Source organism: Microcebus murinus, chromosome 11, assembly GCF_040939455.1.
Source record: "Microcebus murinus isolate Inina chromosome 11, M.murinus_Inina_mat1.0, whole genome shotgun sequence".
Classification (NCBI taxonomy): domain Eukaryota; kingdom Metazoa; phylum Chordata; class Mammalia; order Primates; family Cheirogaleidae; genus Microcebus; species Microcebus murinus.
In genome coordinates, this window is record NC_134114.1 from 9,181,825 (window position 1) to 9,206,299 (window position 24,475).

Genomic DNA, 24,475 nt, shown 5'->3' on the forward strand with positions numbered 1-24,475 from the left:
ATGACCAAGCAGATATGAATAATAAAAAACTTCCAGAAATAAGTTCAAACTTAAGTCAATATTAATTGTTAGATTTAAAATTTAAAATATATCATTGTTCAAGCACCAAATTTATGCAATTGAAGAGATAGCTTGAGAACTCTAACATAAATCTGATGACATTATCACAAATATAATCCAGAGGCAGAGACGGTAAACACTGAAATAAATAGTGGAAATTTGGATAATACTTGGATGCATACAAGGAAGTTCCAGAGTGATCTAGATAATCAAGAGAGTGAAGAGGCTTATTTCCAAACAGTATAAGTAAAAAATATACCCCAGCCTTGACACATTCCAGAACAATTGCTGGGCACTAAAGCAAGAGAGATCTTAAAAGTAACAGATGAGGTGGGAGGATGGTCACCTTCAGAGTAAAGACAGACTGACTGACAATAGCAACAGTGCAGCTAGAATGGAATGAGTGTATATCTGTATTGAATTAGAGAAAAATAACTGTTAACTTAGAATTTTATTTCTGACAAATTATCTTTTGGAAAGAAGCCAAATAAGAGCATTTTCAGATAACAAAACAGAGTTTACTACCAACCACACTATTCAGACATAGAAATGGATACACAAACAAAAGGAGGAGGGTAAGCAAAGATATTTGTAAACATGGGAGTAAAACTTAGTAAACATTGACTGCATAAATGCAAGAACAAAAATGATGGATACAGCCATAACTTCAGTTTTAAAAAAGTGTATCCTGAAATAGGTAGTGTAAGCATGAAAGAGATAGAACATGTGCCACCCCAATAGCTAGAGGGGAAAGAGAGAATGTTTGCAAAACAAAACAAACCAGTTTTCAATGGATTTAGAAGTTGGGAAAGGTGAGGAGGTTGGAGCTGGGATTTTTAATCTCTGGTCCTGCTACAATGATTGGATCTGGAAGCCTCTAGAGAGCTGTTAGGTGCCACAGCTGGATCTCTGAAATTAGAATTGTGCTAATTAACACCTTAGAGCTCAGCTATTGCCCATTGCCACCAATTCAAGGAAAACTGAAATAACTTATACTACAATTCTTCACAATTAATTGGGAAGGGGCAGAGTTCACCTTGGGAATAGATTCTTGGAGGATAGGGTGTTAATATTATAATAATTCAGGTGGATTTTATGTGAAGCTAGATTTGTGAACCACTCCTTCATTAAGTGTAACTTTCATTCTTATTCTTCAATCTCTCATTACAGATTGAAATTTTTCTTCCTATGAAATGTAGAGACGGAATTTTTTAAATGAAAAGTGTTTTATATGATAATGCTATGTGAGAGTATTCTGTTCTCTATAATAAATATCATATAAAATAAAAAAATATTGAATTTTATCTTGTCATACAAGTCAAATATCCACTAATATAAACCACACGAACGTCTTTCAGTGTGTTTCAGTATTATTTTCTTTTAAAAGCATGAATACCGTACAAAAACTTTCTTTCTCAGAATTTGTTGTCTTAAGTATTACTTAAGGTGTCTTAGGTGTTATGTATCCAAATGTGGATTCTCCGATATCAACAATTATCAGAGTTAAAACCTAGTAAAAAATTTTTTTTCCAAAAAATTTGGAATTTAAATATAATTCTGTTCACTTCAAAAATTTTCTTCCATTTGATGAACACATGATAATACATTTAGTGAAATGAGCTTAGCAAACTGCCCTTTCATATTTATTTGTTTTGTAGACAGGTAACATAAATTGATTAGATCCTTAAATTGTAAAGTAGCTTTTCTACTATCTAATCAAAGTAATTAGAGCTTTGAGTGATTCAGTTATTTGATTTGATTAATTTTATGTATTATAATGTTTTTATTGAGGGAAATCAAAAAACTCAGATGAAAATATAACAAGTAAGGCAAAGCATAGCTTTTAAGAAGATGAAATATTAAAATATCTCATATCTGGATATTATATTAATTTTTTTTCAAATTTTAAGTTTTTTACAAATGAGAATATTGATTTTATTTTTTTCCAGCTTTGTTGCGGTATAGTTGACAAATAAAAATTGTATAAATTTATAGTATATCACATGATGTCTTCATTGTTGTATACATCATGGAACAATTATCATAATCCAGCTAATTAACATATCCATTACTTCACCTAGTTATCATTTTTGTAGTGAGGCTATTTTATAACTACTCTCTGCAATTTTCCAGTATACATTATTATTAACTATACTCAGTGTGCTCTAAAATTGATCTACAGAATGCACTCATTCTATGTAATTGAAACTTTGTACCCTTTGAGCAGTATCTCCCTGTCCAACTTCTCCCCTCTCCTCTATCCTGGGTGTGGCCACCACCATTTTGCTCTCCGCTTCTATGAGTCTGACTTTTTTAGATTCCATATGTAAATGAGATTGTGCAGTACTTGTCCTTCTGTCCCTGGCTTTTTTACCTCTTTCACTTACATCTTTTAGGTTCATCCACCTTGTTACAAATGACAAGATTTCCTTCTTTTTAAAGGCTGAACAGTATACCATATGAAGATATATGCCTATATATAATATATATACACACACTGAATTGTTTTTATCTGTTTATTCATTAACAGATACTTGGGTTGATTCCATATCTTGGCTATTGTGAATAATGCTGCAATGAACATGGGAATGCAAATATCTCTTCACCATACTGAGTTAATTTCCTTTGGACATATACCCAGAAGTGGGAATGCTGGATCATATGGTAGTTCTATTTTTAATATTTTGAGGAAACTCCATACTGTTTTCCATAACAACTGTACCAATTTACTTCCCCACCAAAAGTGCACAAGGATTTCCTTTTCTTCACATCCTTTCCAACACATATCTTTTGTCTTTTTGAAAACAGCCATTCTAACAGGTGTGAGGTAATTTCTCATCATGGTCTTAATTTGTATTTTTCTGATGATTAATTATGTTATTTTCTCAGGTATCTCTTGGTTATCCATATGTCTTCTTTTGAGAAATATCTATTCAGATCCTTTGCCTATTTTATAATCATGTGTTTTCTTGTTATTCAATTTTGAGGCCCTTATATATTTTAGATACTAACCCTTTATCAGGCGTTAGGTTTGCAAATATCTTCTTTTATTCTGAATGTTTTCTATTCACGGTGTTGATTGTTTCCTTTCCTTTGTTGTGTAATAGCTTTTAATTTTTTAACTGATGAAATACTACTGCCCATTTTAGAATTTGTTTTCTGTTCTTTTGGTGAGATATATATATATATAAATATATATATATATATAATATACAATATATAATATATATATATTTCTTATAAGATAGATATATATAAGATATATAAATATATCTTAGAGAGAGAGAGAGAGAGAGAGAGAGAGAGAGAGATATCTCACTGCCCAGACCAATGTCAAGAAGCTTTTCCCCTATATTTTGCTCTAGTAGTTTAATATTTTAAGGTCTTATGTTTGTCTTTAATCTGATTTTTGTGCCAGACAAGGGTAAACATTCATTCTTCTGTGTTCAGTATTCTCAATACCATTTATTGAAGAAACTATCCTTTCTCCATTGTATGTTTTGGCACCTTGTCAAAAATTAATTGACCATACATGCATGAATTTGCTTCTTGTCTCTCTATTCTGTTCAATTGGTCTGTATGTATGCTTTTATGCCAGTACTATGTTGTTTTGACTACTATAGCTTGGTAGTATATTTTGAAGTGAGTTAGTGTGATATGTCATGCCTCCAGCTTTGTTCTCTTTGCTCAAGATTGTTTTGGCTTGTTGGGGCCTTTGTGGTTCCATATAAATTGTAGGGTTGTTTTTATAGTTTTGTGAAAAAATACCATTGGAATTTTGGTAGGAATTACATTGAATCTATAGATTGAATTGCATTGAATTTACAGACTTCTTTGAGCAGTATGGACATTTTAATAATACTAATTCTTCCAATCCATGAACACAAAATATCTTTCCATTTATTTGTGTCTTCTTCAATTTCTTTCATCAATGTCTTATAGTTTTCACTGTATAAATCTTTCAACTTGGTTAATTATATGTAAGAGTTTTATTATTTGATGTTACTGTAAATGGGATTTCTTAATTTCATGTTTGGGATAACTTTTTATTAGTGTACAGAAACACTACTAATTTTTATATGTTGATTCTGGATCTAAAACTTTACTAAATTTTTTTATTAGTTCTAACAGTTTTTTGATGGAGTTATTAGTTTTCTAAACACAAGATCATATAATCTACAAACAGACAATTTTACATCTTCTTTTGTCATTTGGATAACATTTATATCTTTTTCTTGTATAATTGTTCTGGCTAAGACTTCCAGTACAATTCTGAGTAGAAGTGTTGAGAGTAGAAATCCTCATATTGTTCCTGATTTTATTAGAAAAGTTTCCTGCTTTTCACTGTTGAGTATGATGTTAGGTGTGATCTTGTCATATGTGTGTGTGTGTGTGTTTGTATATATATATATATATAAAATTCAGTTAAGGTACATTTCATATGTATATCTAATTTTTTGAGAATTTTTATCTTAAAAGGATGTCAAATGCTGCTTCTATATCTATTGAGATGATCATATAATTTTAATGCTTTATTCTGTTAATATATGTATCACAGTTATTTATTTGTATATATTGAACCATCCTTGCATTCCAGGATGATGGATGATGTTTCTTTGGTTGATCCTATTACACTGTGATTTAAAGAGTTTGTGTGGAACTGAGTAGGCAAATTATCCAATGGTGAGTGTTATGTTTCCTGAGTAATGCTTTATTTTAAACTAAATGAAGTATTCAAACTTTATAGTTATTGTTCTTAAGCCAAAGCAAGATTCTATTTCAGAACTAATAAATCAGAATCTCTAGGGATGAAACCCAATAATCTGCATGTTTTAAAAGTATGCCAGCTTCCTAGGCACACTGTAGAGACACACTTTGATCTAAGGGCTAGACAATTGTGCCTGTGACAAATACAGTCTTCATCTTAGCTTTAAAAGTTTTCTAATCTGTGACAAAAAACCTTATCTTTCAAATCACAGAAGGAAAAATATTAATGAATTCAAATTATTAACAAATAACCCAGAGTTTTATTATTTTTTAATTTCTAAAAAACTCCACATAGTATTTCAAGGGGAAAAAAGTTATATGAAAAATTAAAAGTATTTCTTACTCTAAAAGAGTGCTGATTATAAAATCTCCAAAATTTAAAGGAGTTCCTGTTCTGGTTGGTTTAATAGAAACTGATAAGGACTTACTGAATCTATGATAGAGAATTTCATAATTCTCAGAGGAAGAAAAAATTGAATGTCTTATGCATTAAATATGGAAGCCATATGACAAATAACCTTTTAACAGAAACTGCCTGTTCATGCTCTGATAATTTAATGGTGATGTTCATTTGCTGGATGAAAGAATAAAAGAAAATAGTGGTCATTAGGCTAAAAATCAGTAGTCATAAAATTGTACTAATAAAATACCTGAAATATTCCAGTGCATGGAAAATAAATCAGAAGAAAACATATAAATATATCTAGTCCAGTTCAATCTTTGCACAATACTACATAAATAATATTGGTTGTAAAACACTTATAAATATTTTCCTCAATTTTGAGAAATCTGGAATAAAATACAAAAATGCCATATTAATTTTTGTAATATTTAAGTTTATTTTTTCATAGCCTAATTATTTTGAGCTTCCTAAGTTTACTATGCTGTTTTATGGGGAGTCACAGTTATCATTGTTTCTACCAAATATATAAGGTTATGAGGATACAAGCAGATATAGGACTTCATACTGGTGTTGTTTGGAAGTGTTGCTTTCAATATGCTACCAGCACATTGCAGACTCTTGCCATTTCATGTCACCCCCAACTGCCAGCACACGCACTTCTTTGCCTAAGGGTTTTCTCTTGCCACCAGAGCCTGTCTTGCCACTCATGTAACAGGCTGCAAGAGCCAGGGAATTAATGCTCTCTTCATTCAATGCCTGATGGGAATTGATGAAAAAATATTCCTGCTCCTTTGCTCCTTGGACGTGATAACACTGGGCATGTATTTTACACTGACTCCCAGAAATTTATATGCAGAATTAAGTAGCATTGATCCACAGTGGTACCTAGCTTGATAAAGCAAAGTTTGTTATTAATAATTGCCTGCCCTTCCCTGTATCAGGTTGCTGCTCCTGTTTCCTTCATTCCCCAGCTAAACTACTTGAGCTGCCATCTGTGGGCATCTGCCTCTGGAGGAGCTAAGTCAGAGGGCAGCATTGGTAAATGTCATCTCTCTGCCAAACATTTTATCGGTAATTGTATTACTCTGTTTTTAACAATATTGTATTACTCTGAGATATAAAACCAAAATGTGTAATTTATAACATTTTAAGTTGACTTTACAATCTTGGACTGTTTTATATTGATTAAAAAGTAAACTGAATTATTTTGAAAAATTCTAAAGGAGATTAAAATTCCTAAAGAGAGAAAAACAAAGTAGTTATTAAGCAAAGTTTTGCTCACTTTATCTTGTCTATATAAAAACATATTAAATTATAAATAAGGGTAAATTCAATGAGATATATGAGTTACTTATAATACACTGAAAATTGGTATACTTGAAGCTGATATTTTATTATGTGTTTATGTATTTTAAGAAACTGCAGGTAAATGTGTATTAACATTAATAATCAGAGTAATATTATAAATAATAAAGAGAAAATTAGCTCAAAAGAAAATTGGTCTTTTACAGAAACAATATATACCAGTGAATTCTGCCTCGAAAACAGATGCTTATATCTCATTAGAATATCCTCATTTCCTGAGAACCTTTTAACTTATTGTGCTTTTGATAAGGATTTGTCATGTTATTGAACTGTTTTTAAAAATTGTCCCTGGCTTCTGCAAAAGATAAAATGTGTAATAATTGTTGATTTTCTTCATTTGAAAAATAGTGTCTAATGCTTAATTATGTAAACAAAATCAGAACCATTTCTAGTTCTGAGGCATCTACAACATATACTCATTCTATTGATGTGATAATAATTCTTCTCTGATAACTTTTCAAAATTGCCTTTTAAAATCAGGCCTTGAAATAAAAAAAGTTGCTGAATATGCTCCAAGGCTCACTGTAGTAACATGTAAATGTGAGGCAGGGCACTCATGAGCAGGCAGAAATGCTAAAATAAGTAGATGTGAAAAATATTTGTATTATTTTTAAGGACTGAATTCTGTCCTCCCAAATTTATACTTTGAAGTCCTAACTCATGGTGTGGTACTTGCAGGTGAGATCTTTGAGAAGAAATTATGGTTGGAGGAGGTCATGAGGTTGAGGCCCTTAAGGTGGGATTATTGGTATTATTAGAAGAGGAATAGAGACAGATGGCTCTGTTTTCTACCATATGCGGACACAGTGAGAAGACAGCCACATGCAAGCCAGAAAGAGGGCCTCGCCAGGATCCTAACTTGCTGGATCTCAATTTTGGACATCCCAGCTACCAACACATAAGAAATAAATATCTGTGGTTAGCCATTGAGTCTATGGTATTTTGTTATAGCAGCCTGAGCTGACTAACACAATTATCTAAATGTTTAGTTAGCGCAACAAGGCTAATGAAAGGTCTTTTTATCCAGATCACAATTATAATGTAATATTTTTAATCTACATTATATTTTACGATTGATAGAATTATATGTTATTCATCATAATTCACTGCAAACTCTAGGAAAGCATTTGTCAGCAAATTGATTTTTAAGAAAATTTTGTTTCGAGGAATATAATATATTTATTATCAATGTTAAAAATCTTAACACATGCATCATAAAAGAGATAAGAAAGTCTGGGAAATTTTCAAATATGTTTATTGGTCATAATGTTTTCTTACCCTCAGGATAACTATCTACTGTTTTCACATGATATAGTTTTGTTTTATGCCTCAGTAAGAGATTCTACTTTCCTTTGTTCTGACTCTGAATGAGAGTTAGCATTTTTCTCTTATTGCTCAAAAACTGCTGCCACAAGTTAGAAAGCAAAGGTTGGATCTCCTGCGAGAAACAAAAAATAAAGCTAATTTATCAGAGTCTTGATAGAAATGATTGTAAAAAATACATTTTTTAATTCAAAATCTTGAAGAGTACAAATATTTTTGTTACATGGACATACTGTATAATGCTGAAGTCATGGCTTTCAGTGTGTCTGCCACCAGGACAGTGTTGATTGTACCCAATAGCTATGTTTTTATCCCTTACACACCTCCCATCCTTCCCCCTTTTTACTTTCCAATGTTTGTCGTGACCTTTCGTGCCTCTATGTACTCGCCATTAGCTCCTACTTATTAATGAGACATGTAGTATATGTTTTTCCATTCCTGAAATACTTCACTTAGGATAATCATCTCCAGTTCCATCCAAGATGCTGCAAATGACATTATTTCATTCCTTTTCATGAATTTATGACTCAGTAGTACTCCATAGTGTGTGTGTATGTATGTGTGTCTGTGTCACACATACACACACACATATATACACACATATACACATACATATATACACACATATATACATGCACACATACATATATACACACATACACACACACACACACACACACACATATATATATATATATATATATATATATATATATATATACACTCACACATATATACACCACATTTTCTTTATCCACTCATGAATTAATGGTCACTTAGGTTGCTTCTACGTCTTTGCAATTGTGAATTGTGCTGTGATAAGTATTCATGTGCAGGTGTCTTTTTGATAAAATAATTTATTTTCCTTTGGGTTAATACCTAGTAGTGTGATTGCTGGATTGAATTAGATCTACATTTAGCTCTTTAAGGAATCTCCATATTGTTTAGCTTAGAAGTTATACTAGCGTGCAGTCCTACCAACAGTGTATGAGCTTACCTATTTCTCTGCATCCACATTAGCATCTGTTGCGTTTTGATTTTTAATAATGGACATTCTGATAGGGGCAAAGTGGTATCTCATTATGATTTTAATTTGCATTTCCCTGATGATTAGTGATGTTGAGCATTTTTTCATGTTTGTTGGCTATTTGTTTATTTTTCTGTTAAAAAATTCTGTTCATGTCTTTTGCTCACTTTATGATAGGCTTGTTTGTTTTTTTCTTCCTGATTTGTTGAATTCTTTGTAGACTATAGAAATTAGTCCTTTGTCAGATGTATAGTTTGCAAATATTTTCTCCCATTCTGTAGATTGCGTATTTGCTTAGTTGATTATTTCCTCTGCTGTGCAGAAGCTTTTCAATTTAATTAGGTCAAATTTATTTATTTTTTCTTACTGTTGCATTTGCCTTTGGGGTTTTAATCATAAAATCTTTGGCTAGGCAATGTCTAGAAGAGTTTTTCCTACATTTTCTTCTATAATTGTTATGGTTTCATGCCTTACATTTAAGTTTTTAATCCATCTTCAATAAAATTTTGTATATTGTGAGAAATATGGGTCTTGCTTCATTCTTCTGTATGTGGCTATCCAATTTTCCTAGGACTATTTATTGAATAGGACATCCTTTCTCCAATGTTTGTTTTTGTCTGCTTAGTTGAAGATCTGTTGATCAAACTTATATGGCTTTATTTATGAGTTCTTTATTCTGTTCCATTCATCTATGTATCTACTTTAATATCAGTGCCGTGCTACTTTGGTTACTGAAGACTTGTAGTATAATGTGAAGTCAGACAATATGATGCTTCCTGATTTATTCTTTTTGCTTGAGATTGCTTTGGCTATTTAGGCTCTTTTTTGGTTCCAAATAAAGTTTAGGATTATTTTTTATAGATCTATGAAATGAGATGTTGATATTTTGATGGAAACTGTGTTGAATCTGTGAATCACTTTGGGTACAATGGGCATTTTAATAACATTGATTTTACCAATCCATAAGCGTGAGATGTTTTTCTATTTGTTTGTGTTACCTACAATTTCTTTCACCAGCGTTTTGTATTATAGTTCTCCTTGTAGAGATCTTTCACCCCATTGGCTAAGAATATTCCTAAGTATTTCATTTCCTTTATAGCTATTGTAAATGTTATTGAGTCCTTATTTGACTCTCAGGTTGACTGTTATTAGTATATAGAAATGCTACTGATTTCCATACATTGATTTTGTAACATGAGAGACATTGCTGAATTTATCAACTATAACAGTATTTTGGTGGAGTCTTTAGGATTTTCTAGATACAGGATCATCATGTTAGATGATACCTTGTTGTTGTGTTTTCCTTCTTGTGCTATTGTTTTGTAATGTCTGTGACTGTTAACTTTTGGGAGTTTTTACACTGGTGGATATCTATTGTGCTGTTCTATATATAGTGCACTTTGGAAGATCTCCTGTACGTCAATTCTAATTGTAACAAATTCCCTTAATATCTGCTTGTTTGGAAAAGTCTTTGTTTCTCCATTATTTATGAAACTTACATTTGCAGAATATAAAATTCTTTGCTGACCATTGTTTTGTTTATGAAAACTAAAAATGGTGCCCCGATATTTTCTGGCTTGTAAGGTCTCTGCTAGGAAGTCTGCTGTTAGTCTGATGGATTTTCCCCTTGTTAGTTGTTGCTTTTGTCTTGCAACTTGTAGAATTTTCTCCTTCATTTTGGCTTTGGATAGGTTGTTGATTATGTGTCTTGAAGATGTCCTATTTGCTATGACTCTTCCTGGTGTTCAATAACCATCTTATATCTGGATATTGAGTCTCTGGTGACAACCAGTAAGGTTTTCCTCAAAAATTCTCTCAAATAGGTTTTCTATATGATTTGCTTTTTAGTTTCCCTCAGGGACACCTATAATTCATACATTGGTTCACTTTACATAGTCCCTTAATTCTCTGACTGATCATCCTTCTTTATTCTTTCTTCTACATCTTTTACTAATTGGGTTAGTTCAAAAGCCTTGACTTCAAGTTCTGAAATTCTTTATTCTGCTTGGTCTAGCCAGTTGTTAAGGCTTTCTGCTGTACTTTTAAATTCCTTAAATGATTCTTTCATTTCTTTAGGCTCTGTTTTGTTCTTTCTTATTTTGTATATCTCATTAGCAACTTTTTCATTATTGTTTTTCATTCATGTCCTGAAATATACTTTGGCTTCTTTGGGTTCAGAATTTAAAAAATAAATAAAATATAAAATCATAGATACTTCCTTAATACAAACTATATGTATAGAGGGCAATGGGTAAAAATGAACTTGTAGTAAGGAAATAATATGTAGCTGGAGCTCAGAGTATAAATATGAAGAAATGAGGTTAGTTAACTAGGCAGGGAAAGATTGTATGGGGCTTTGCATGGTGTATTAAGAACATTTGCCTTTATCTTGATGGCATTAAGAAGTTATAATATGGTCATCAGGAAATTTTAATGATTAATTTTGGATTTTGTGACTAGTCTCCATATGTAGACTAGAGTAGAGCAAAAGTGAGGCAGGGAGACAGACTGGGTGGTTGGTGCAATTATGTTGATCCAAACAATAGGTTTCTGGGGGCAATTGGGTGTGGTTAGAATCCCTGAGAGCACAGTAAGACCTTGATAAATATAGTCCTTAATTCACAGACATAAAAAATAAGCTGAGTAAAATGTAATGTCTTATATTATTTAAAAATCTCTAAAGATCTTGCAATGACATGAGGTCAATGTTATTCATTATTAAACTATTTCATAATCACAGAAATTAATAGACTATTAAGGAATAGGGAATTAATTCATAACTTCTGCATTTTCTATATTTTACTGGGGTGTAAGATGTCGTTTCCACTTTTGTTAGTATTTTTTTGATTTTAAGAAAATATTTAAAATGTTTTGTATAATTTTTTATTTGTGTATTTTAAATAGGAGCAGAAACAACATATGAAATAATCTCTTTTAATAAACAAACAAACAAAGCTTATTGAACTTAGATATGTAAAAACAAAAATTTGTAATATGTGAGAAAATCTTCTTAGCAACACAGATTGAGTAATGTGATTTTCCTCTAGCATTTGCAAGGTGTTATTTTCTACATCCTCTATTTAATAACATGAAAGAAAGAAATCACATATGCAGCTGAATGTATTTATTTTTTTTAAACTGTGCTTATGAGAGTAAGCATGTTGTCACTCTCTACCACAGAAATTCTCTTATTTTCCTTTGATTATGAACAATGTACATAATTTAAACTTCAATTTTCTTACCCTCTCAGTAGTTTCTACTTATCATCAAAGTCTTTAAAGAATGCAATTAGAGACAAATACAAGACAGTTTAAATCTTTAAATGGTAAGTATATTAGAATTTTAAATGGGGAAGCATTGGATTTATGGAATTGAGGCAGCTATGCTGTGTCTTGAAAAACATGAAGACTTGGCTAAGCAGAGATTAAGTGAATTCCAATCCTTTAGTTCAAGTCTGTCTTAAGGTATTCCAAAAAGAAAGAAGATTTATTTTAAATTTAAAAGCTAATAGGGATCCTATTTTCTAGTAAATATTACTGATACTGAGTATTTTATTACCCATTTAATCTTGGCATCAACAAATTAACTGTTTTTTTAATTAATTTATTTTGAATGCTTGGGCCATGTTACTCCTGAATCACATGTTATACATCAAGGCTCACCTTCTTATCATCATTCCTTGTAAATTAATTAAAGAAATAAGTTAGAGATGGTCTAGTTCATCCAGCTCATGTTTAGAGAAGAAACAAGCTTAGAAGAGAGTGGATGGCCCAGCTTGAAGATTCCAGTTTATTGAGTCAGAGCTGAGGATAGAACTGAGAAGATATCAGGGTCTCTGACTCCTACCTATAATACTTCTCTCTCATTCAGCCATTCATTACAGAAGACCTTTGATATTTTCTCTGAGATTTTAAAAATTGAAAGAAGTCAGATAGACTTCTTTTACAGTTGGTTTTTACAGTGCAAAAAATATAAATTTTTTTTAATAAATAGCTATGAGTTAGTAAAGGTTCATATTTGGAACATGGGGGCATCTAAAATATACTTTAAAATCTAATTTTATTGTTTTTTAAGCATGGCTTTTGTGGTAGGCCTTTAAGGAAGAAATGTTTTGTAATTAGCAAATTGAAATATAGGCTTAAGCAAGTTTTCTTGGTCCTATTAATATGAAATTATAATATATATGAATGGAAACTTTTAAAATTTGGTATCTCAATTATGAATAATAGCCTTCATTTAAAATACACTGTTAATATAGTCTTGTTGACCCTTTAAATTTTCCTACTAACCTGGTATTATTAAGCTGCATTTTAAGACAAAGCAATTTTGGCCAGAGTAATCATGTAAATTATGCAAGTTAATATAATCCAGTAGTGGTATATCTGGATTCTAAATACACCTCTGTGGCTTTCAGGTAGACATTGTTCTCATTAATATTTCTTTAAATCAATGAAAACTCAATTGATCAACTAGATTATTTTTAATGTGTATACTCTAAAATTTCCAAATGAAGGAATTAGAAGATAGGGTACTTCTTAAGGGAAATAATGGGGAAAATTATAATTCTGTCTATTTGCAAAACCATTGCCCTGAAATCTGAATGACACTTTGTGTGTAAAAACCTGTGTTCTTAGATTTTTCAATTTAGTTTTTCCTGTGGAGTTAAAGGTTTGCTTGTCATTTTTATTCTACTGAAGCTTAGTATCATTTTACTATAGTACAAGTTGAGACATTATCAAAGCTAATAAAAAATATTAATATTCCCAGTCTATTGTAGGAATTATCTGAATATATCACTTATATGGTTGATTGATTTTACACAGGAAGCTAAATATTCACTTAATGCCCTCTATGAAACATCTCAGTGATTCATTTAGACAATGGAAAATTCTTTTCTAAGCCATAGAATTGTGAGTTTTAATGAATCAACAATTGCTATTTGAACTTCATCTATGATAAAACTATCTCCATTTCTATAGCATTTGATAATTTGATAATTGGAATTAGTGAGATGAGTACATTTTATAGACAGAAAATATTCTGAAAATGATCAAGATTACATATCTCTGATATTTTCATTCCAAACCAATTTGATTTTTCCCCCCACATTTTACATCATGATGAAACTCTAGCCTTTGCTAGAGTTACTGATAGAAATCGGTAACTTCAACATGTTTTTGTTAACCAGTAAGTGAGTTCGGTCTACGATACATGAAACAACAAAGTAAAAGAAAAGATTTCCCTAGTGAATACACTGGTCAGAGAAGGTTTAATATAAGATGCAAAGCTTTAGGCAGTATGAACCCTACAGTTTCTAAAGAGACCTTTTGGAAAATCATCTAACTCAGATAAATCTCACCCTCTACCATACCACTGCACCCTATTATTTGAACTTTAACATTGTACTCACTGCGGCCTGCCTTCTCTAAGTTACATGTGATGTGATTGGTTCTCACCTCAAGCTGTTAAATTTCCAGAAGGCTAGGTCCATTATCTATTTCATTTTTATATTTTCTATAATACCTATCAGAGTGGTCTTCAACACACATTTGTTGAATTAAAAAATATACACAAGTTGGATAGGCAGGGGTGGTACTGATTTCAAGGTGGGAAGGAGAATTCATATCTTGGAGCATCTGTTGTGTGTCAAACACTGGGCAAAGCACTTTTCAGACCTCAGTAATCATAATTGCTTAAGATAGATATTTTAATCATTGGCATATTGAGAAATGAGTAAACTCATGATTGCAACATTAAGATTTGCTTTGGTTAGAGGTGACACAGTCAAGAAGGATTCCAGTTTTATTTGTCTCCGAAGCACCTGCTGCTTTCCTCTACCAAGTACTGGCTTCCATGTGAGATATCCTTCAATGATAAACAATAACTCACACTCCGAGTGGGCATGTAGTATTGTTGTTCTGGTTAGACATCTCACATAAATTGTTTTCACACAACGCTAGGCTTGATGCAGGTTTCTGTTTAGACTCAGGCGGCCTCAAACTACAGCCCACGGGCCACATGCGGTCCACCTAGGACATTTATCCTGCCCGCCAGGTGTTTTTGCTGCTGCTACCTATCCTGCCTAGCAGCCTACTTGACCGGGGCCCACAGAGCGCATGTATGGAATGTGCGCCACACTCTCCAATGGCCCTCCAACAGTCTGAGGGACAGGGAAATGGCCCCCTGTTTAAAAAGTTTGAGGACCCCTGGTAGACTTTCTAGAATTTTTTAGAGTTTCACACCATGTTGAACAGCAAATCATTCTATGTTTAAGAAATGAATTTCCCTTGGGCAATTACCACATCCCAGGTCTGGCTCTCAATTTTGTTAGGTCAAGGAATGGGATGTCTTGTGTGCCTTGGCCATGTCTTAGTAAATGACCCTCATTAACCAATTAACTAAATAAATAATGGAAAGTCAACTTCTCTCTTTATAGTGAAAGATCCAATTGCGAGGCAGAGTCAGCACACCTAGTGTTCCAAATGTAGTAGAATATCTTGAGAAGATAGTGAATTAGAAGGAAACTTGATGAAAGCAATAATTTAGAATTGTTTTTCATGTATTCATGCATAGTCATTCATTAAGTGCCTCCTATGAGCTAGCCAAGTTGCCTAGACATGGAAATACCAAAGCCGAAAGACATGGACTGCTCTGGGCAGTTCATACTCTAGTAAAGTTACAGGTATGTAAACAAGTTTTGTGTTTTTCTTTTCTTTTTGTTTTAAACAATACTATTGCAACAAAGAAGACTGAAACATTTCAGAATAATTAATGACATCAGGCTTTGTTTATCCAAGATATTCATCCCTCCCAACCATATTAAAAATACTCCCTCCTCAGTGCTTTTGCAACTATATATCACTATGCTTCCACTATTGTTTGCACTTCTGAAGTGTTTTCTGTCATGTACCAAGTGATCAATAAGCATATATTCACCAGGCTTAGTAAAAGGTGATAAAAGGACTTGGAAGAGGTTGACAGATTTGAAGAAAGTACTTAATTTGAATAAGACAGAATAGAGTGAGATGAGATGAAGGAACATACAGACCATTCTTGCTTTCCTCAGCTTTATCAATGAGTTTCTACATGCAATAGAAACTACCAAATACCTGCAACATACTCTCATAATCTCTGCACATTCACTAAGGCATCTAACACATAAACCAAAAAAAATGTGTGTATATATATTAAGACCTATAATTGCATTTTAAGTATTTTACCTAATGAACTTGTGCTATTGCAGTGGTTAAAAATGGTTACCCACTCACTTAATAAGTGGAAGCCATTTGCAAAACATTTATTTTATTTCAGTGAGTAATCCAAAAATAAATGGTAGTGAAAAGTGAAGAAAATTTCAGGTTCTCTCTAGTGACAACAGAAGAAATGTGCTATAAAAGATTTCATTCCGTAAAAGCTGGCAGACAAATAAGTGAGAAATTAAGTAAAATGTCTGGGTTTCAGATTCTTGAGACTATGTTTCATTTTTCTCTTTTATATTATAAAAACCCTGAGTCTTTTAATATACCTTCTTGCATCTATTGTAAACACTCAAGGGCAGAGATAAAGTTCGTGACAATGAAATGAAAGAAAGAAAGAAAACCATTTGACAATGGTTTGGAGAAGGAGCATGGCTGAACTGATCCACCACTGACCAAATTACAGGGCTCCAGACTCAAGTTGACATCTTAGATTTTGAAATAACAGATTGTTGAATTTAGGTATATCATATCAGGCATGTTCAGGGTGGTATGGTTGTTGACAACTTTAAGTATATCATGACACCCTTCTTGGGATCTTTTAGAAACAAAGCAACAGATTTATGCCGTTGGTGTTTGAACAGCATAAAGATTTATACTGAGCCTGTCATTGCAGTATATTTACTAGTCCAGGAATTTCTACTAATTCCATCTCCTGAAATACTAAATACTAGTGGCAACTGCCCCTTACTCTCCACAATTACACTGACAACCAGAATTTTTGCCCCCCCCCATCCAAATACCCTTAGGATCATGGTATTCCTCCTAGTTGAAAACCATTTCTTGAGTAGAGAAAGGAGTTGGATGAAAAGAAAGAAGACTGCTGTCTCAGTTGAGGTTTTCTTGTTGCTGTTGTTGGATTGTTTCTGTTTTGCTTTGTTTTCATATTCACACAATAAAACTCAATTCTGTTTACCTGAGGGGAAAAATAATGAAAGATATTTATCAGAAGAACTATGGAAGTCAACTAAAAACTTGAAAGGTGGTTAGAAATCAATGTACTTCCTAGAGGTTTGGGACCTTCTTAGTGTTTTTGGTGCTGCCTTATACAATAATTGGTCCTCAGAAAACTGGGGTCTGAGAATATCCTAACATAAGTCAAATCTCCAGGAAAGTGTGGTTAGTACAGATTGGGTCATGATTCTCACTTAGGAGTGTCTCAGGTAGGGAGCCAGGGGGTGACCTCAAGTTGGGCCACTGAGTCAGGAGTGCCCTGGCATTTGCCCTGTCAATTCAGGCCATCTGCAACTAGATATATTTCATTATGCCTTCACAACATTTTAAATTGTTTGATGTAGGCATCAACATTAAAAAAATTAGAAGTGGCCATGAAAGCAGTTGTATACCACTTTGAAAACACAATAATCTAGCAATATTGAGACTTTGTTTCCTCATCTCCACAAATGAGAAAATCCAAGAAGAGTCGTCCTTTAGATAGGGTATTCACTATTCCCAATAATGAACTTTAGTCTTTTAAGTCACTTAGCTTGTCCTTGCCAACATCCGAGTCTGTAAGTCCCTCATGTTTCAGTGAAGTGGTTAGTGAGGTGTCATTCTACTGGGATGGACAAAAAGCACTGTAAGAAAAACTGGTTGTAAATTTCATATTAAGAGCAATGCAAACTAAGAAAAATAAACTGTATTTGCAGATATGATGCATAAAATGTGTAGCTTTGACCTTTCCCTTGTTACTGCTATTTCCCTAGATAGAAAAATCTCTAATAATTCCCACTAAATGTAGAAAGAAAGGGAAAACATGTCAACTTTCAAGAAATAGCCATGTGCTATTTATAATGCCTTAAAAAGGCAAGTGAGTTTCTGGAATATGCTGACTATTTTGTTTTTAGCAACTACTCTTCTGCTCATTAGCTATTTAACACAAAGCAACGTGAGAGTTCACGCCGTACCTATTAATTCATTACAGAACTGATTGCATTTTCATCTTCACCTTTCTGTGCTATCAGATGCATATTTATTCCTCATAAAAGTGTTTTCACTTGTCTACTTCACTTTTAACTTTTATTTTAAGCAACAATACTGTTTTTTCCACTTTTAGGCATATTTAAATTTGCTATTTGCTCAAATCAGCAAAGTAGAATAATTTTCACTCTTTTTTTCCCCTATTTTTTAAATCAAGTTCAAAACAGTTGATAAGGACATTTCTTTTGAGAAAACAAATAACTTGTTCTGGGGTATTTCTATTTGTAAGTGACATAGAAATTCTTGAAAATTTACTCTGCAACTCAAAACAATGAGTGTGATAATATATTTAGCCTATCTATAATGAATAGCTCTAATAAAGATTTTCTTAAAGTAGAATAGTTGCATTGATTTTCATTACAAAGAAATATTACAATTAGAGATAGGAAAAAGGAAATGTAACCAACATCTAAACTTGATATACCTTTCTGAAAATCTGGCCAGGTTCTCCATATAAAGGTTTCTCATGGTGAATGCTTAGTCATAATAGTTTCAGAAACGTATGAGCTTTAAAAGCTGCTTTACAGGGATCAAATTAAATATCAACATTTAAGGGATAAATCAGCTAAACTTGGATGAACAGAATTAAAAACTTTTTTTTCCTAATGGACAAATTTCCTTGTTCTGCATGTTATTTGATATTAATGTAGTGAATATAAGCTCTAATCAAAAGCAATAAGAAATTCCGATTAGATAAATTAATGCTTCTTGAAAACATGTTGTAATCCTGTTTTAGATGTTGTTAGATTAGGTACTGCATACACCACAGCTTTTCATGTTTATAAAATTTCCTCTGTAAATAATGAGCTCTATGAACGAAGGGGTACAGGCTTTTGGAGGCATTTTCAATAGAGTCATTTCCTAGTGTGAAATGGAATTTTAACATTATTAGTCCATATATTTGCTTTTTTTCTTTTATTTGAAATAACCCAAATTTCTTAACCTATTGTATTCATAAGTTCACATTCTCAAGGCTTATTTATTCAGTTTTATGGTCCATTTTAAGCATAAGTAGGTGATTTACAGACAAATTTTCCTAGTTTTCTGTGTAGGTTTATTGTTATTGTATTCAATGTTATTGTTTGTATTGTTGTATCATTTGTCATTATATCTACTAAATGGAAAAATTGTTAAAAATTGAAATGATAATATGATTCAATATAGTACCAATTCAATCATCAAATCTAACTTAGGACATTCTACCACATTAAGGTCTTTGAACATTTTAAAAGTACTTTTCTATCAATTATATATTTTTACCCTTCGTAAGAAGTGCAATTTGTCTATTTATAACTTCTTTACATGTACTCTTACAGTAATATGTGATTTAAATAACACACATTCACACTGCTATATAAAATATAGGATGAAAAATTTCTAGAGGATGAAATAATCATAAACACATGTTCTAATATTTTCTTTTCTCACCCTAGTGCAGTGTTTTTCATATTCAGCTTTAGGAATCTGCGTGACAAGAGTATAATAATAATTGCTGGTATAAAGCTATGGTGAAAAATATTGGCATAAGCAGATATATTTAAAATAAAAATGGGTAATTAATAATTTTAATTTAAGGTAATAAAGAACTAAGTGAAATCAATTTATACTCTTGCAAATCTATCTTTCCTTAGTTGCTTTAAAAATAATAATTAGAAAACAACACCAGGAAAAATTCAATATTTCATATGCAACTGAAGAGAATTTTAAACCCATCTGAAATAAGTGACTAGAATATATTGGTTTGTGTATTTTCAATAAGTACATTATAGTATCTGGTATTCACTGAAATGCAATTGCTTAAGAAATAGATCAAATGCAATTTTAAGAAAACTAGACATTTACTTTACAAATTTTGCTTTAGAACATTTAAAGTTTGAAAAACAGAAGTCTGGTATAACAAATCCCATAAAAAGGCAATGTTTATTTAAATTGGCAGTAAATTTTAAGTTTGAAAATATAATATTTATTCTTTTTAAAAATTTTTAGGTTATTACATGGTTACAAACACTTTGGTTACATATATTGCCTCTGCACGGCCCAAGTCAGAGCTAAAAGCATGCTTATCCCTCAGAAAGTGCACAGCGCACCCATCAGGTGTGAATCTACCCATCCCTCCACCCCTCCCACCCTCCTGACACCCAATGATAGCTACTTCCATATGTGCATGTAAGTGTTGATCAATTAGTGCCAATTTAATGGTGAGTATATGTGGTGCTTGTTTTTCCATTCTTGTGATATTTCACTTCAAAGAATGGGCTCCAGCTTCATCCAGGATGATACAAGAGGTATTAGTTCATCATTGTGTTTTTTTATGGCTGAGTAATACTCCATTGGCATACATATACTGCACTTTATTAATGAACTCATGTATTGATGGACTCTTGGGTTGTTTAAACATATTTGCAATTGCAAATCATGCTGTTATAAACATTGTAGTGAAGATTTTTTAATAGAATGTCTTTTTTTCCTTTGGGTAGATACCTAGCAGTGGGATTGCTGGATCAAATGGTAGTTCTATTTTTAGACCTTTAAGGTATCTCCATGTTGCTTTCTATAGAAGTTGTACTAGTTTGCAGTCCCACCAGCAGTGGTATGAATGTTCCTAGCTCTCTGCATTGATGCCAACATTTTTTGTTTTGGGACTTTTTGATAAAAGCCATTTTCACTGGAATTAAATGATATCTCATTGTGGTTTTGATTTGCATTTCCCATGATTAGAAATGTTGAGCAGTTTTTCATATGTTTGTTAGTTATTATTTTCTTTTGAAAAGTTTCTGTTCATGTCCTTTGCCTACTTTTTAATGGAATTGTTTGATTTTTTTTCTTGCTGATGTTCCTGAGTTCTATAAAATTTCTAGTTATCAGCCCTTTATCGGATGTGTAGCATGCAAATATTTTCTTCCATCCTTCAGGTTGTCTGTTTGCTCTTGTGATAGTTTCCTTGTCTGTGCAGAAGCCATTATTTATTTCTGTTGTTGTTGTAATTGCTGTGGGGGTATTCTTCAGAAATTCTTTGCCTAGGTCAATGTCTATAAGAGTTTTTCCAACATTTTCTCCTAAAGTTCTTATGATTTTATTTCTTAGGCTTCAGTCTGTTATCCAAAGTGAGTTGATTTTTGTGAGCAGTGAGAGGTGTGGATCCAGTGTCAGTGTTATACATGTGGCATCCAATTTTCCCAGCACCATTTATTGAATAGGGATTGTTTTCTTTGGTGTACAATTTTGTCTGCTTTGTCAAAGATTAGATGACAATATGAGTATGTTTTTATATTAGAAAGTGGGCCAAGGACTTAAATGAAAATTTTTCAAAAGAAGACAGACTATTGGCCAAAAATAGTCTGAAAAATTGCTCAACATCTCTAATCATCAGAGAAATGCAAATCAAAAACACAATGAGATATCACTTAACTCCAGTGAGGATGGCTTTTATAAGAAGTCCCCAAACAACAAATGTCGGCGTGGATGTGGAGAGATAGGAACACTCATACATTGCTGGTGAGACTGCAAATTAATACAACCTGTATGGAAAATAGTATGTAGATACCTCAAAGAACTAAAAGTAGAACTATCATTTGATTCAGCCATCCCACCACTGGGTATCTATCCACAGGAAAATATTTGTTCTTATGTAAAAGGTAAAGTGATCATTAAAAATGTTTAGCTTATTTCTGTTAAAATGCTTACTACATTATATATTGGTTCATTTAATGTTCAAAAGAAAATCATAAAACATAATAGATATTTTAATTCATATTTGTATAATTCAGTGCAGTTGACTAGTTAGCACATTGGGTTAGTTGGCACATCTTTTCCTATGGTCATTAACTTTAAGTTATGTCTTATGCCTAACTTTGAAGCCTGTGTTTTTTTTTTCTCCATAGAAATACATTTGTATTAATTCAAAACTACCTCATCTTAAAGTTCCAACAGGTTATATGTCTTCCTTTAGCTTTTATCCTTATTGTTTAAGATGCTTGCTCTGCTCAATGTTACTGTCAGATGTTTGTCTTTGAAATATATGCTACCTTGCTCTGATGCATTCTTAGGTCTATGCAGTAAACTAGCAGATCACAAGGAATATAATGCCATTTTTGGTTGACTGATTCAGGTTCTGTAAGAAATTGTAATAAGAACATCGTTGTATACAACAATTATTATTACACTCCTGCTAAGTAGAATGCCAATTCTGGCACTTGTCTTACCAGAAGGGCAGGCTGTGAGTGGGCAGAGTGTCTTTCATAGGCTGCCATGGGCTTGACCTACCTCACCTTTTGTCTCACATAACACCAGTTTTGATCAGAAACACTTTGGTGTTTTTTAAGACTATATGTTTCTGCTGCATTTTTTGTAAAATTGTAAAGATAATATATTAAGATTATTCATTTTGGGGGTTAAATTAGTTCAGCTAGTCCTTCTTGGAGAGTGAGTTTTGAAAACAGGGAGCTTGAGAGAAATAGAAAGTTGCATTGGGTATATGGAATAGAACACTAGATATCGGTAAAGTTTACGAACAGATCTGTAAAGGGCAGAAGGACATGCAAAATATATTTTTTAATGTAAGCTCATAAACTCATAAATACCTATACTTGAAAAAATTGTGCCACTTGGTAGCATCCTGTGTGATAGATGAATTTTCACTCTTTGTGAAATTTATATACTTCCTTTCTAAATAGGGTTCAGTCCTATAACTATATTTGATCCTGATAAATTTGGGGGTTGATAAGTGAGTATAGGTTAATCTATAATTCCCATGATTTTTGAAACTATATAAGTTACTTAGTCTATATGTTGGTAGTTATTAAAAGGATATTTAGATGTATAATGCTAGATGATAGTCCACAAAATTGGTTTTCTTATCTAGTGAACTTTAAATAGCACTTTAAGCTAGGACATCTTTGTTATTTTGGAGAAGGAAAATAATTTGATTCAGTATAAAAAGTCTAGGCTTTAACTGGCAACCCAAATTACCAGGTGACATTTAATTGAATCTAAGATTGAATCAGCAGTAGAAGAATCATGGATACTTGAATGATGTTTCATGTCAGTGGCTATTAAGTTATTCTTCAAATTTGGCAAATAAGACCTTTTCATTTTGCATTTCAGAGATGGTTTGCTTTGTCACAAAATTACTGATCTAAATATTGAGTGAAATATTTAAAAATAAGTGTTGACTAATTAGGAAATTCATAGTGTGTGTACTCTATGATGGTTTATTTTTACAAAAACTGGCCTGTTTCATTATTTTTATGAAACCCAAGTTCATTGTTATTTGGACTTTGTGTTCTAAACAAGAACTGAAAAATTGCACAAAGATATTTACATTTTTAGAAACTAAGAATATACCCAGAGAAGGGAACTTTCACTTCTTAACATACCTACATACAATTTAAGTGGAATATATGCTTTTAACTTAATTAAACTTTAACCTTGGAAGCTAAGTATTTGAATACAATTTTTCTGACTACAGGCAATATCTTGGTAGTATCATGGGTGGGATGGCTTGCCCTATATGGTAGGAATAATCTCCCTCTCCTTAACATATAATAATTCGGGGTTACGAGCCATATTTAATAATCAAGACATTATTGAAATAAAAAGTTTGTCCTTTATAATTCAGTTTATGTGTCTAAGATTCTAGTCCTACAACCTAGATCACATGTAAACAAATGGTAAAATACATGTATTTGTTTCTCAAAACTGATTTACGTGTGTTTTAATTGTCAGATGCACCTAGTTTACTATGATTCAGTGAACTATTCATATAGGCTGAACAATGCAGTTAAAAAAAATATGGAGAAGGCACTGCCACATAACACTTCACTATACTGGTTTAGCTTTGAAACATTAATCAAAGCACATTAAACACTGAATTTGGAGAGTTTGGATAAACAAAAGGGATCTCTGAAAATTGATTGAAAGGAAAAGAGTCTAGCACCAGAGACCTGTAATCACAGTGGCTTGTGCTGCAAGATGCTGACCATTGCCATAGCAACAGACTGTGTTTTGTTACATCATGGAAATCAGGAGCGTGTGAGTTATGAGTGCAACATCCCACCCAAGGGACAAATACAAAGCCATTATGAGCGAAGGTAATATAAGATGTAGTCATAGGTAAAATGAGCATTTTGCAAAGGGTAATAACAATAGCACACGAAGATAGATGAACAACTCATGAAAATTCGAGTCTATTTTTGTAAGTGCAGCTTTCATTTGTAACCATTCTTAATAACTGTTATCACTGGCTTATTTTTTTCCTTCTTCTTCTTCTTTTAAATAAGACGAAACAGTGAGCAG